Raw genomic sequence first — 12742 nt, 5'->3', positions numbered from 1 at the left:
ACACCAAGAAAACAGAGAGACAGACTCAGATTAAACAGACGGAGAGAAAAAAAAATGGACAAGACACTCACAGACAAGCAGAAGGAACATGCAGGTGCTGTCGCCGCATTTGGAGAGACCAACAGAAGCAAATGCATGCCAATCACCATGTTTGCTTTGAAGAAAACAAGTGCTTCTTTCGAAAAGAGTTTAAACGTTCTACTATGCACAATAAGAAATGCTTTTGTATTACTTTGATAAAGATTTTAAGAGATAATTAAGGTAAAGAATGCTGATTTACTAACAGAAGTTTTCCAGTGAGAGCTCATCCACTTATATTTAGATCTCAGAGTCTTTCTTTTGAGATAATCTGCAGAAATATGGGATAAAAAGTATGTTTAATACTGAAAATGAAACAAGGACTAATTACCCCTGGGTTTTGTCAGTTAAAACATAGCATTAAGGTGGAGCTTTCTAACATGTTTATCTTCAAGTTATTCTTCTCATCATTTCACTTATTGTGCTCAGCACAATAAATGGACAATAAGTGGCTGCTATGAATGAAAGATAATCTGATAATCGTGTTACCATTTATTTACAGTTGAGCAGAGAGAATATTGCCCAGCAGGCCAATAGACGGCCTTACAAGTGAGGTGCCACGGATCCACAGATTTAGACTGAAATTTACTCATCTAATGCTCAAGTGACGTGATAACTGTACAGTTTGTTTGGAAAGTTTGTTCTTATCAACAGAATCGTTCACTCTCACTTTTGTGGAGAGCTTAAATATTTTTGAAGCAAAATTAATGAGTCAGAAAAACATATTTTTATTTAAAATAACTACAGATCAGCTGGGGACACTGCACTTTCTCTGAAAGCAAAAAATTATGACAAATTTGTTTAACTTAAAAGATAGAATTGCAGTTGTGCGTTTCTTGTGTACACGCTCCTCACACCCTCCCCTCTCTACTACACTACAGCTTCTTCCCGACAGCAGAGTTTGTCATTGACACTAAGCTAGTTAGTATGGCCACTGATGATGACAGATAAACAGTTTTCCTGTAACAGTAGGTTGCTTCTCCACCATTAGAACACTGAGCAGCATATACATGAGAATGATTGACAGCACAAAAATAATCCTCCTGGCTCTGATTGGTTGTTTCTGACCAGGAGTGATACATTTCTGAAGATAGTAAAGTAGCATGAAAGGAGGTGGAAGTGCTTGATTTTTTTCACTGATTATCTAATCTCAATCCATACCGTCCCATCAGTGGGATTTTTAACAAATATGTAAAAAAGAAAACTTTTTTTTTTTAATAAATGTTACTTTCTGCACATTTAAAGAAAGTCAGTCAGTGAAATGAGCAATCAAGCAATTCAGATCACATTTCTTAGAAGCTTCAGTAAGGAGCCATTTTACTCACAGAATTGCACCACAGATCATATCAAAGACAAATAATTTGTGAAAAGAAAATGCTCAGTGTTTTGATAAAAGCCAACTCTAGAAGACACTGTTGGATGGTCTCACCTTGTCTCTGACAAGGTGTTGTCATGCACATATGGTGTGAACTCCCTTTAGGAGCAACAGAGTGGGAAGAGCATAGAGATTGGAAATTGCTTTTGTGCCACCAAGTAATGAAGTTGTAAGAAATGACAATGACTTTGTAAGCTACCAAGGCCAATCAGGGGGGACAGTGGTGGGACAGAGAGTCTGTTGTTAAAGAATCGTCTCAATAGTTCTGTCATAATTATTGTGACAGGTTGCATTGCATGGCACTGATTGGACAAGTCTGTTAGACTCTATTGCTACCCCAACATCTGCACACCATTCCACAGCCATTAGTGTCAATGGGAATATGAGGAATCTGTCACAGTGCAAATAAGACTACCATCTGCCTCCAAAAGAAACATGTGTCTGGTTTACAAACTGCTGAATAAAACTTCAATAAGTTCTTGGAACGGTTGACATATTATTATTGCTGGTACAAGTCAAAAAAAGAAGTATGGTTAAGACATACAGTATATGCTGTGATATGTGTGTTATATGTGTTTGCTTCTCTCTCTCTATATATATATATAGAGTATATATACAGTATATACTCTATATATAAACAGTGAATAGGAAACAGTGATTAGTCAGCAACAAATTTTTCACTTGCCTTTTTTTAATATAGATGCTTAAAAGACATTAAACGTAGCATTCAATCTGAACTTAAATTCCACGCTCATTTACAAAATAAAGCATATATAGTAAGGAAGACAATAATTTGGGAAGAAACAGAGAAATGTTTTACCAAATTGAGATCTCTGAAAATGTACTGCTTTCTGTGATCACAAAGGCGACCTGACCCTAACTGAGTAATTGTAGGTGTCTAAACATAGCCATGACTTTATCAGAAGGGTGCCAGAGCAGAAAATACTCCTGTGGGTTTCTGTGGAAGGTGCTAACAGATCCCCGACATTGTTTACTCTGCTGAAATGAAAGCCAATGTGTGATAGGTGCTATCACTTTGTTTATCTGTTGGCGAGTGTGAATTTAATAAGACCTGGTGAAGTGGTGGGGAATAAGCAAAGAAATATACTGGAGTCTGGTGAGAATTTAAATCCCTTTTCCTAAAAAAGAAAACATCTAACATGTATTCTGCTGACATCATACTAGCTGTTCAAACTGTGTTTTGAGACATTATAATGTCATAAGCATATTCGAAATGAAAAATATGCTATGTAACAATGCAAAATTCTCAATGTTTTAGATATTTAGACAGCAGCTGCTTACTTTGGTCAAAATCAGTTAAAATCAACTTCATCCGTGAGTGTGCAGCATGTACGGGAGCACGGTCAAAATCTAACACCAGCTCTTAAATTGTGCATGACTTTACGCACATTTCAATCATTATAGGCCTTCAGCTCAGCAGAGTGGTCTAAGTCTACAAGCTTACTAGATTACATACTGATTAAAAAAATAATAATGTTTATATTTTAAAGTAGGACATTTTTGAAAATTTTGTTACTGATTTCTCAAGAGAAAAGCTGTTGTACTTTTGAACAGAGTGTGTGATTAATTACTGATCATTTCACAGAACCCTACTGAAGATCATGACAAGCATGTAAAGAGATGTAAACTGCGGGCCTTCTTGTGTGTAAATGTTCATATGAGCCGATGTCATTTGGTTCAAACAGATTGATCAGGGACTAGTAAGTTGATTTGATCACCTAAGGCATGTCTTAAAGGAGTTCTAACTAATGCTAAAACCACATTTAAAGCAGGGAATCCTGGCACTCCCATTTGTTCTCCAAGGTGGGAACATTTGGATAGCTAGACCTTACAGAAGGAAAGAGAAGTGTTATAAGAGACTGACCACTTTTCAGAGCTGCATTGAGTTTCTAAAACAGAAATGGGTCTGGCTTGAAGGAACTGAAGGAACATCACATAAAGTGTGTGACATCGCTTACATCTGTAAATTTGGGTTTAATTTGATGCTCTGTGCCTTCATAAACTAATATGGATCTGAAGGCTCTCATACAGAGACCTAATGCAGCACATTACAAAAATGAATGTTAAATGGTTTTTGCAAGTAGGCTATTGAAATAGCAAAATATTACATAACATTTGCAGAGACTATTTGTATGAAAAACTGTTCTTCAGGTGTCATTGCCAATAATCTGTGATTGTGATCCTGTTACAATAACATTGGAAAGATGTTTCTTTTTTTACTGTCTATTTCAGTCATGTCACAAATTGTGTTGTGTAGGCCACTGAAACTATGTTTAGTTATAAGTTTTTAGTGACTGAATCTAGATGTCACCTTTATCAACACCTGTTTGTTCATATGCTGGGACTAGTCAAACAATCCATGGTATTCATAAATCAGATGTGGAAGTAATATTTTCAATTTTTACTCCCAGATCTACACCAGTTTTTAATACATGAGTATTTTTGTGAACACAGACACATTTACAAATGAATGTAGATTGCATTAATATACAGTATATGTTTTACTTAAGAACTGAATGAGAGATCTTTCCATTTGTTACACATAAACTCTCAATTCATGTTGTATTAAATTGTTTAATAATATACTTATAGTAGATCAATTTCATTAATATCATAATAAAAAATATATCAGATTTTATGGAATAATGCATAGCGGAGGTTTGCAGGGAGCAAACTCAGTATGAGTCACAGACAGGGCAAAGGATTCAATGCAATGTGTCAACTGAAGTAACACACTCTGTATATTTTGATGAGGCATGCTTCTTTCTGTGCTTCTCTGCAAACTTTGCGTGCCTCAGCTCAGCATCTTAAAAGTAAAATGCAGCCAAGACAATTCCAGAGGGGCCACACTAAAATCAGCTCCTGTCAAATCAATGAATCTCTGAGACTGGCAGATTAATCCACATGTGAGCAGCTGTTCCTCAATAAAACAACACAGTGGTACTTGGTAGGCCACTGTGACCCACACCAGTCAGCTCAAGTGTCGCTATTTGCACAGGTCCAGGGACTGCCCACTGATCTACCCTGACATGCACCTTGTTATGTAGTGGATCTGGAGCATGGCTTGGCACTGTTTCTTTAATTCACAAAGACAAGTGCAAACACGTTAAAAGCCAAACACGTGCTGTATGACGAGGCACTGTGAGCCACCATCCCTCCCGTCTTCTCTGGTGGGTCACAGCGCCGTCATACACTGCATTGTTATCCTTCTGCCGTGGTGTCTCCTGGATTAAAGCATAGCACTCACCCTATGTCCATCTGACTCTAAAGGTCTGCAGCCCAGCCTGAATGTCAGTGGCAAACACGTCTCCCGTGGCTGCCAAGAAAGCTCTGGACAAATGTCACAACACCAGCACTGACAGCTTCCTCTAAGTGGTTGTTAAATAAAGATGTGGTGCCATACACTTTAAATCAAGGTGCAAAAAATGAATTTATGAGAGTGCAGTAGGCAGTTTCAGTCAGATGAACTGACATATTTTCACAAGTGGATAAGTCACATGGGGAAAAAACTTACTTTCATGTTATATTTCCTCAATTTCTGACAATTTCTCATCTTTTTCTTTGGTTCAAAATGTCCTCCCACTCAGCATCAAGCTGACTGGATCTGTAACTTTCTGAATTTTCAGTTTGAAACAGAATCTACTATGCACTGTATAGAGACACATAGAGCACATTTTTCTTTTCATTATCATTTCATATCATTTTCTTCAATTCCAGACCACATGCTGTCTTTCATTTTTCCCGAACATCCTGCAGTTCACCACAGATCAAAATCTTTTAATTAAAAAGGACATCTTTGGCGCAGCACATTTCCCGATGACGTGCCAACCTTTTTGAGCCAGTTGCCATCTGCCATCACAGCAACGTGGCTGAGGCCTTATCCCCTGCAAGCTGTGTGAGCTGTGAGCCATCAAGAGGGAAGTAGGCAGTCAAAAAGAGAGACATGGAAAGAGGGGTGGGGGGGGGGGGGGGGGGGGGGGGGGGGGTTCGTCTGGTGCATTTGTATCAGTGGGCCCTAGGTGACAAACATGAACTATGCAATAGGTCATTTAATCTGCCCTGAAAAATCTGGCAAAAAACAAAAAAAAAAAGTCAACTGTGAATACCAAACAATGTAGGAATGAGTTTATGTTGTCAATTTAATATTTAAAGCTCAAATTTCTCAAATTCCTGTGGGCACCTTCTTACGTAGCTTTAACCATTTTTAAACCGGCAGCTGTGATGTTTTCCAAATGGAAGACATTTTGATAAAGAAAACAAACCGACTTAAAACAATTTGATTTAATTGTTTTCAGTCTAAAATTCCCAACTAGAGACCATAACTGCTTGTTTTTCCCTGCTAATGTTCATCTCCTCTTCAGTGTTTTTAAAATGTGGTCAGAAGTTGGTAGAAAAGTTTTGTTTTTTTTTTCCTTACGCTGCATCTAACCTAAAAGTAACTTAGAATAATTTCAAAAAGTCATAACATCTCTGACATCACATTCCCATGAATGAATTTAAAAGTCTTCTTAAAAATACTTCAACTGGAGAGTATAACTGGTATTCTTAAAACTCTTTTCAATTATTTTAAGAAGTCTTAATTTTATGCCCTGTTCTTGTATGTTTTTTTTATTTAATTTGTCTTTTTATGATGTTTGAACTATCCATACTTTTTAATTATTTTTGTTTTGCATACTGTATGTTGGTATGTCTCTTTGCTAAGTATCGCTCGAAGAAATAAATTTGACCTTATCTTATTAAACTTTGAGTTTTTCATCAGCAGTAATTATAATTATTGAATTTCCCTTTGGGATTAATAAAAAAATATTTTAATTTATCACGATCAGTTGTCTGTCTTTCTGTCTGTCTATAAGTCATGCTACTTGCAGTGTGTGTTCCTGGTGCTCTGACTCCAAGGAATCCCAATAAAATATCAGTAAGTTGTCAAAGAGCTCTTTGGAAATCCCATTATTAGTGAAGGTTACTTGAAAGTGTTGAAGTGAAGTGACACTTGTACCGGTCACTGAGGAAGAGCTGAAGAAGATATCTGTGAGTTTCCTGCTCTGTCTGCCTCTGCAGTCAGTGAACAGAACACAATGATGTTTTCACTGTTGCTGTGAAGCTGCTGTTGAGGAGACCAATTTTGGTTTGCAGTTGTACTGGGGGTGTTTCAAAGTATCCCACTTATTTTCTTTGATTCAAGCACAGTCTGCTACTCAAAGAGATACCTGTTGCAACTTTCAAACAAACAAAAATAAAAGAAATATTTTCAAAAAAGCTTGGGTAAAAAGGCCATCTAAACCTAAACTATGGGGCTTCTGGCAGCTCCTGTAAAATTACCATGAACTGCAGTGGGTGGGCAGATGTCTACAGAACAGGAAAACAAGTCAAGTGCCTGCAGAGTCAGTAATGTTCTAATAAACTTGTTCATGGATTGAGCACAAATCTTTGAAAACAGTGAACAGAACAATAATGTTTTTGAGCAGAGTCATTTAACAATGCTCTGTTTGGAGTTAATGAAAGATTTACACTAAATTGTTAGTCGAAACTTTGGATATTTCATGGAGAAAGAGAAACAGCGATTTCCCTCGAGGCAGAGAAAATGTTAATTGTTTCCTGAGTGTTGTGTACAGGCAGCAGAAATGCAGTTCAGCTTTGCGAGGACCTCTATTGTTAAATACCTAAAGTGATTTTAAATAAAGGCACCTGCTTCAGGAAGTCAGTCATGCAAAATGCCGATTATGTAAGCAAAGAAAACAGGAGAGAATAAAATGCATGCCAGACAATAGCATAACTCATATGTTATTGTTTAAGTTACAGCAAATTTATTTCAGACAAAATATGATAAAAACAAGAAAAAGTTCAAGCTGGAACAAAATATTTGTGTGGTGAACTATGAAAATGAATCAAATCCTTTCTATCTGGCTGAATTAAAGAAAAAAAAATTTCATAGCTGAACTGGCACATGGCTGGTTATACAACACCAGAGACTTACTGTCAGATATCTAGCAGCGAGGTAATTTCATGACTGGACTTATTGCACAGATGGCATCTTATCATGGTGCCACACTGTAATGCATTGAGCTTCTGAGAGCAACCCATTCTTTCACCAGAGTTTGTAGAAACCATCTGCATATCTAGGTTCAGAAGTGTAAACACTTGTGGGCACGGAAATAAAGAAACAACTAAAGAAATGATTTTGAAGGGAGAGCCAGTACTTTTGGAAATATTGTATATGCATATAATCTACAGACAACAGTGATTCATCATCTGCTTCAGCTTTTTCATTAAATAAATCAAAGTAAAACAAATTAACATATTTAATTTTAAAGTTTAGTTTAAGTGGATTTCATTAAGTGGATTCCCTTAGTTTAAATTGAAGCGCAAACATATTGGCAGTCTATAATACATCTGTGAATTTAGCATCACAGCTGAGTGCTAAATGCATGTTGCTATTCTAGCCTAGAAGTAGTTTCATAAAAAGCTAAAGGAGACATCAAGGAAAATTGTGGAAACCACACTAACCCAATGATGATGTTTCTCACATGCCAACAAACGGATCAGTAAGCACAATATTGATAGGTAAATGTGTAAAGATTAGAAATTGCCTTGAAGCTTAATTTGAAATCGTCTGACAGTTTGTGCTTGAAAATGAGTGTATAATAAGATCAACATGCACCATAAGCCGTCAGGGAAAACAAATCCCTCTGTGCAAAATATCCCTCTCGCCTCCGTCATCATGACTAAACATGCATAAAAGACTAGGCCAACTTCCCATGTGCATGGAGAGTGAACGATAAGTGCTCTAAATGCCTGAACTTTAAATCGTTCAAAAGGTCCAAATCCCTGCAATCTACTCTGAGCAGGTCCTAATGTGGCTGGACTGTGTTTTAAGTACATCCAGGATAAAACTCTTAATGGTCATCATAAACTGTAAGCCAGAGAGATTCTCCTCTTAATCCAGGATCAAGGTTCAGGAAACTGTTCAGTGCAAGATGAGTGAAATCCCATTTTATGGAGGGATGTCTCTCCTATTTTGGCTGTAGCATACAGAGAGCTGTCTGCTAGCAATAATTATGTATGGCTCATCATTGTCAGTGCATCGTTCTGTTCCAAAGTAATGTGAAGAACTGAAATGACAGATGGTTAAAAGCAGCCATTTCATGGGAGGGAAAAAAAATTAACATTTTGTCATTTTAACTTGTTCAGTTTGAATAGTAAGATAGTAAATAGCTCAGACTGTTGGGATTAAACCTTACTGGTGACTTGTTAAGGTCATACAAACTGGGTAGTGCATGGTATTCGACACACCACATTACATCTCTACATATTGGAAAAAGATGAAAATACCTTTTCTTAGACTGTTCTTCATTTTCCAGTCTTTTAGTCAAGGATATTGTTCTCTTTTACCTTTCGGATAAAATCAAAAGGAAATTGAAAATCTTCACATTCACTCAGCATACCACAGCCATGTCTTCTGATGTTACATTTAGTATAACCTAATTTCCGGGAAATAAATTATCTAAATGTATATACTCTGACAATCTTTAATATGAAAAGCTCTTTGTATCCATTATGAGTCGTGCACTAAAAAAGTAATTTAAGTAAAGGCAAATGACTCCACATAAAGGCGATAAGGCAAACCGCATGTTGCTCTGTATCACTCCACTACTGTCTTGATAAGCTGCACGATTAGTCTTTTCCCATGGTAGTAATGAAAACAATGATATATTCAGTAAAAAAAAAGCTTAAGATTTACCTCCACCTCGTTTTGTACATACATGTTTATAGTTTTATTTTTACAATAATATTGAGCTGTCTATTCTATCTCCCCACCCATAAACCTAGATAGTTTTTATACCCAAAACTGATAAAATAAAGCAAAAAAAAAATTGGACCTTATTAACATTTGTTGTGGGGATCTGTAAAAGCTTAAAATTAATTAATTTTAGTGTATTCCAAGACTGATTAAAAAATATACATTAAAATTAAAATCAGCCTTTAATTTTAATGTATTCATGGCTAAGTCCACCTAGATTATTTTTTAGAAATAATGTTTTTATAAAAAGCACAATATTCACTCTAAATAGGTCCCCAGAGCATGACAGCAAAATTGGCCCACAGCATATCCTTCAACCCATTTAATGGGTATTAGGTACTTGTAAAATTATTCATCCTATCTTTCCCAGCCAGGACTGTTTGTTGTCAGAAATATAATTTTTAGTCTTGTCTAACCAGCACACACAGTAGTTTCAGCTTTAACCCCAAACATAATTAGACTCTACATGTTTACAAATGTGACGGAGGACCAAAAATACTTTTCTGCCATATCTAATGAATAAATGGTCAAGATCTAAATCTAAATCCACCACTGTCTAATTGTAACATATACTTTTTCACAAAAATGATGACAAAAATTATTTAATTTATTCACTGAGATCCAACATGAGGTCATATGCCAAGCACTGAATTATGAAATTACAGTAAATTAGCAATTCTCATTTGTGACTGGCCATGAAAAAATCAGAAAATCTCAGGAGTGTTTTGAGTTACTTACAGATTCTGAAAGTTTGGATTTTAAGCTTTTTAATGATGTCAAACACATAGAAATCAATAATAAAATGAAGGTGTTTTTTCCACTCCCAAAACAGCTCGGATGAAAAAGCTAAATTCAAACACAAAGTTTACCTTTTTTTAAAACATCCAAAACACAATCTTAGAGTGTTTTTTTTTCATAAATTCAACTAACATATTTTGCAAAAAAAAAAAAAATTAAAATCACAATCTTCTCAGAAATCTTTTTACTCAGTTTCTGCTCTGGTGACAGGTTCCTGCTTTTTTCATGACACGTCACATAATGTCTGTGAAGGACATAAAAAAATCTCATTGCCTTTCAACGAAGATCCCAAATACTTTGGTGGTATTTCAACCACAAGCTAAATTTCATGTGTTCCAGGAGACATGAAATGTATTTTTAATGACAGGACAAAGACTGGCTATGTTTGAAAGAAGACTATTTCATGTCAGTCAACTTCTCATGTTGAGTTTACTGGAGGTCCATCTGTCTGACAATTTCCTACGGTACCACACTGCTTCCTGGAAGCACCTAATAATTGATGAGAACACACCTGATTCAGAATGGCAGTGGGCTTTAGTTGTAGTAGGTGGTGAGTGTGGAGTTGCCCAGTTTATGTTCATTTTTCTCAACTTTTCACTGTCAGTGAAGTTAATAGCAGCTCAGTATAGCACAAAAGAGAATTGAAGATTATCAAAAATGAGAGATTATGGAAGGGGTTTAGAAAAAATCTAATGGCTTTTTAATTTTTACAATAACAAGCAACTAACATTCAAAGGTTCATACGTGTTTAAAAGTTGCTTGAATCACAGATCTCTTGGTATAAGATATGTGGTATAATGCATGAATTCTCTGTAAGGCCTGTGAACCTTTTCACTTTTTATTATGCTGATTGTAATATTAAGAATTTAACTGAAGAGTTTTTCTCATGTGGCTTTTATTATACATCTGTGGAATCCTGTGTATTCAATTCTACCACAAAGAATTGAGTCTCAACTCTAGAAATGTTTTCATGTTTATTAAACATCTGTCTATTTTCAGATCAAAAGTTTTTCCACCAAATTTAAACTAATTTTTTTGATCACATTTTACATCTAATTTACCTCTTTGCACTTTTACTCTGGTTTGTAGTTTTGTCTATTATTCTCTTCTCTTTATTTTATTCCCCCTTTTGCATTGAAATAAAGAGTAGGCTTGGAACCAAGAGGCAGTCAAAAATTTATTGTATTTCTTCTACTGATTAGAAACCGCTTTAAAGCCTAATATTTGATTTTGTGGAAGTTTTTTAGAGTTTTATGAAATTTGAGTATGCAATGAGAAAAGAGAGCTTATTTAAAAAGTGATAAAAACCTGTTTAATCAACAGTTGAAAGAAAGTATTATGATGTAACAAAGGTTTTTAGTTGTGGTTTCTACTTTTCAATTCATGGACAGTGCCAAACATGTTCATATAAAATTACAGGCATGCCGACCTGGTTTAACTTGCAATCAATCAGACAACAAAAGACTAAAATGAATATATGTAGGAAAGGGAAAGTGACTTTAAATCTAAAACTTCTCAATTTGAAGTTTTACGTATTTACATTTCCTACAATTTAATCATGTCCAATATGGAGTTTTGCTAAGAATACAAAACTACACATTGGACATTATGGTCACCTTCCAAACTTTATACCAATGCAACTTTTGATAACAAAACAACCTTGGTTTAACTGAGGCACACACGTGTGTCTAAAGGAGCGACAAGTTAGCAGCAGACCTTTCAGTCCAGTAATTTGCGAGGTGGAGACTCCATGGACTAGAGTTGTTTGAGCAAGACCTTCAATTGAGTTGAGATTTAAAGAATTTGGAGGCCAGTTCAACACCTCAAACGTGCTGATGTGGCGCGTCACATCAGCACGTTTGTTGATGTGACAAGATTATGTCATCTTAATAAAAGACAATGCCCCCATCTGAGAATACTGTTTCTGCCTAGACTGGTCAGCAGCTACAGAGTCTCGTGTATAACAAACTACAGTAAACTGTGGGTTAAATTACCTTATCGAAGAACCAAGTGCTTCCTTAGTTATTTTAATGACAGTAACTTGTCTTCTAGATGACTCTCAATAAACATTGTCTCTGGTTCTCTCGTGTTCACTATTAGATTCATTGTAATGTATAGTTGCAACAGCAGAATACGCTACAAGACCACAAGCTTAGAAGATTCTCCTACCAAGTCATTTAGTCATCACAATTTGGCCTTTTATGAATTTTCCCATATCTTTGTACTTCTAAAACATCAATTATGAAGACAAAATATCCCCTTGCTTCCTAATATATTACACCGATTAACAGGTACCATGATTAAGAGACTTTCAGTGTTATCCATTTTATTTGTCAGTGGTCATTATGTTTTGCTTGATTGGTGTATATAGTATGAGTAGCTATAAGCATACAAAATATAACATGTCAAGGATTCTGTGCATATTTTAAAAAAATAGTGTTTTGGAGGTAAGAAATCTCATTGGATATGCACTTTAATCTCTTTTTTACAAAGCTTTGCTCTCTGTGGGTGATTTTGAGGTTATATACAGCAAATTATGTGGAAATAATTCTACATATAGAAAATAGGCCACCCACATCTGAAGATCTGAAGCGTTCAAAAACATTTCATTTTTACCTCTTAATAAGATAAAAGCTGATTTTAAAGGAGTGTAACATAAAGAGCAAAGAAGA

At 35.7% G+C, this 12742-nt stretch overlaps 1 protein-coding gene across 4 annotated transcripts in view; it reads right to left on the bottom strand.

Annotated features, from left to right (window-relative positions):
- Positions 1–12742, bottom strand: part of LOC102217784 (glypican-6-like) — a 146397-nt gene that overhangs the window by 69962 nt on the left and 63693 nt on the right. The window lies entirely within an intron of this gene.

This window comes from Xiphophorus maculatus, chromosome 4 (genome assembly GCF_002775205.1).
Source record: "Xiphophorus maculatus strain JP 163 A chromosome 4, X_maculatus-5.0-male, whole genome shotgun sequence".
NCBI classification, from domain to species: domain Eukaryota; kingdom Metazoa; phylum Chordata; class Actinopteri; order Cyprinodontiformes; family Poeciliidae; genus Xiphophorus; species Xiphophorus maculatus.
The sequence above is the reverse complement of the archived record's forward strand: the minus strand, read 5'-3'. Positions and strand labels throughout refer to the sequence as shown.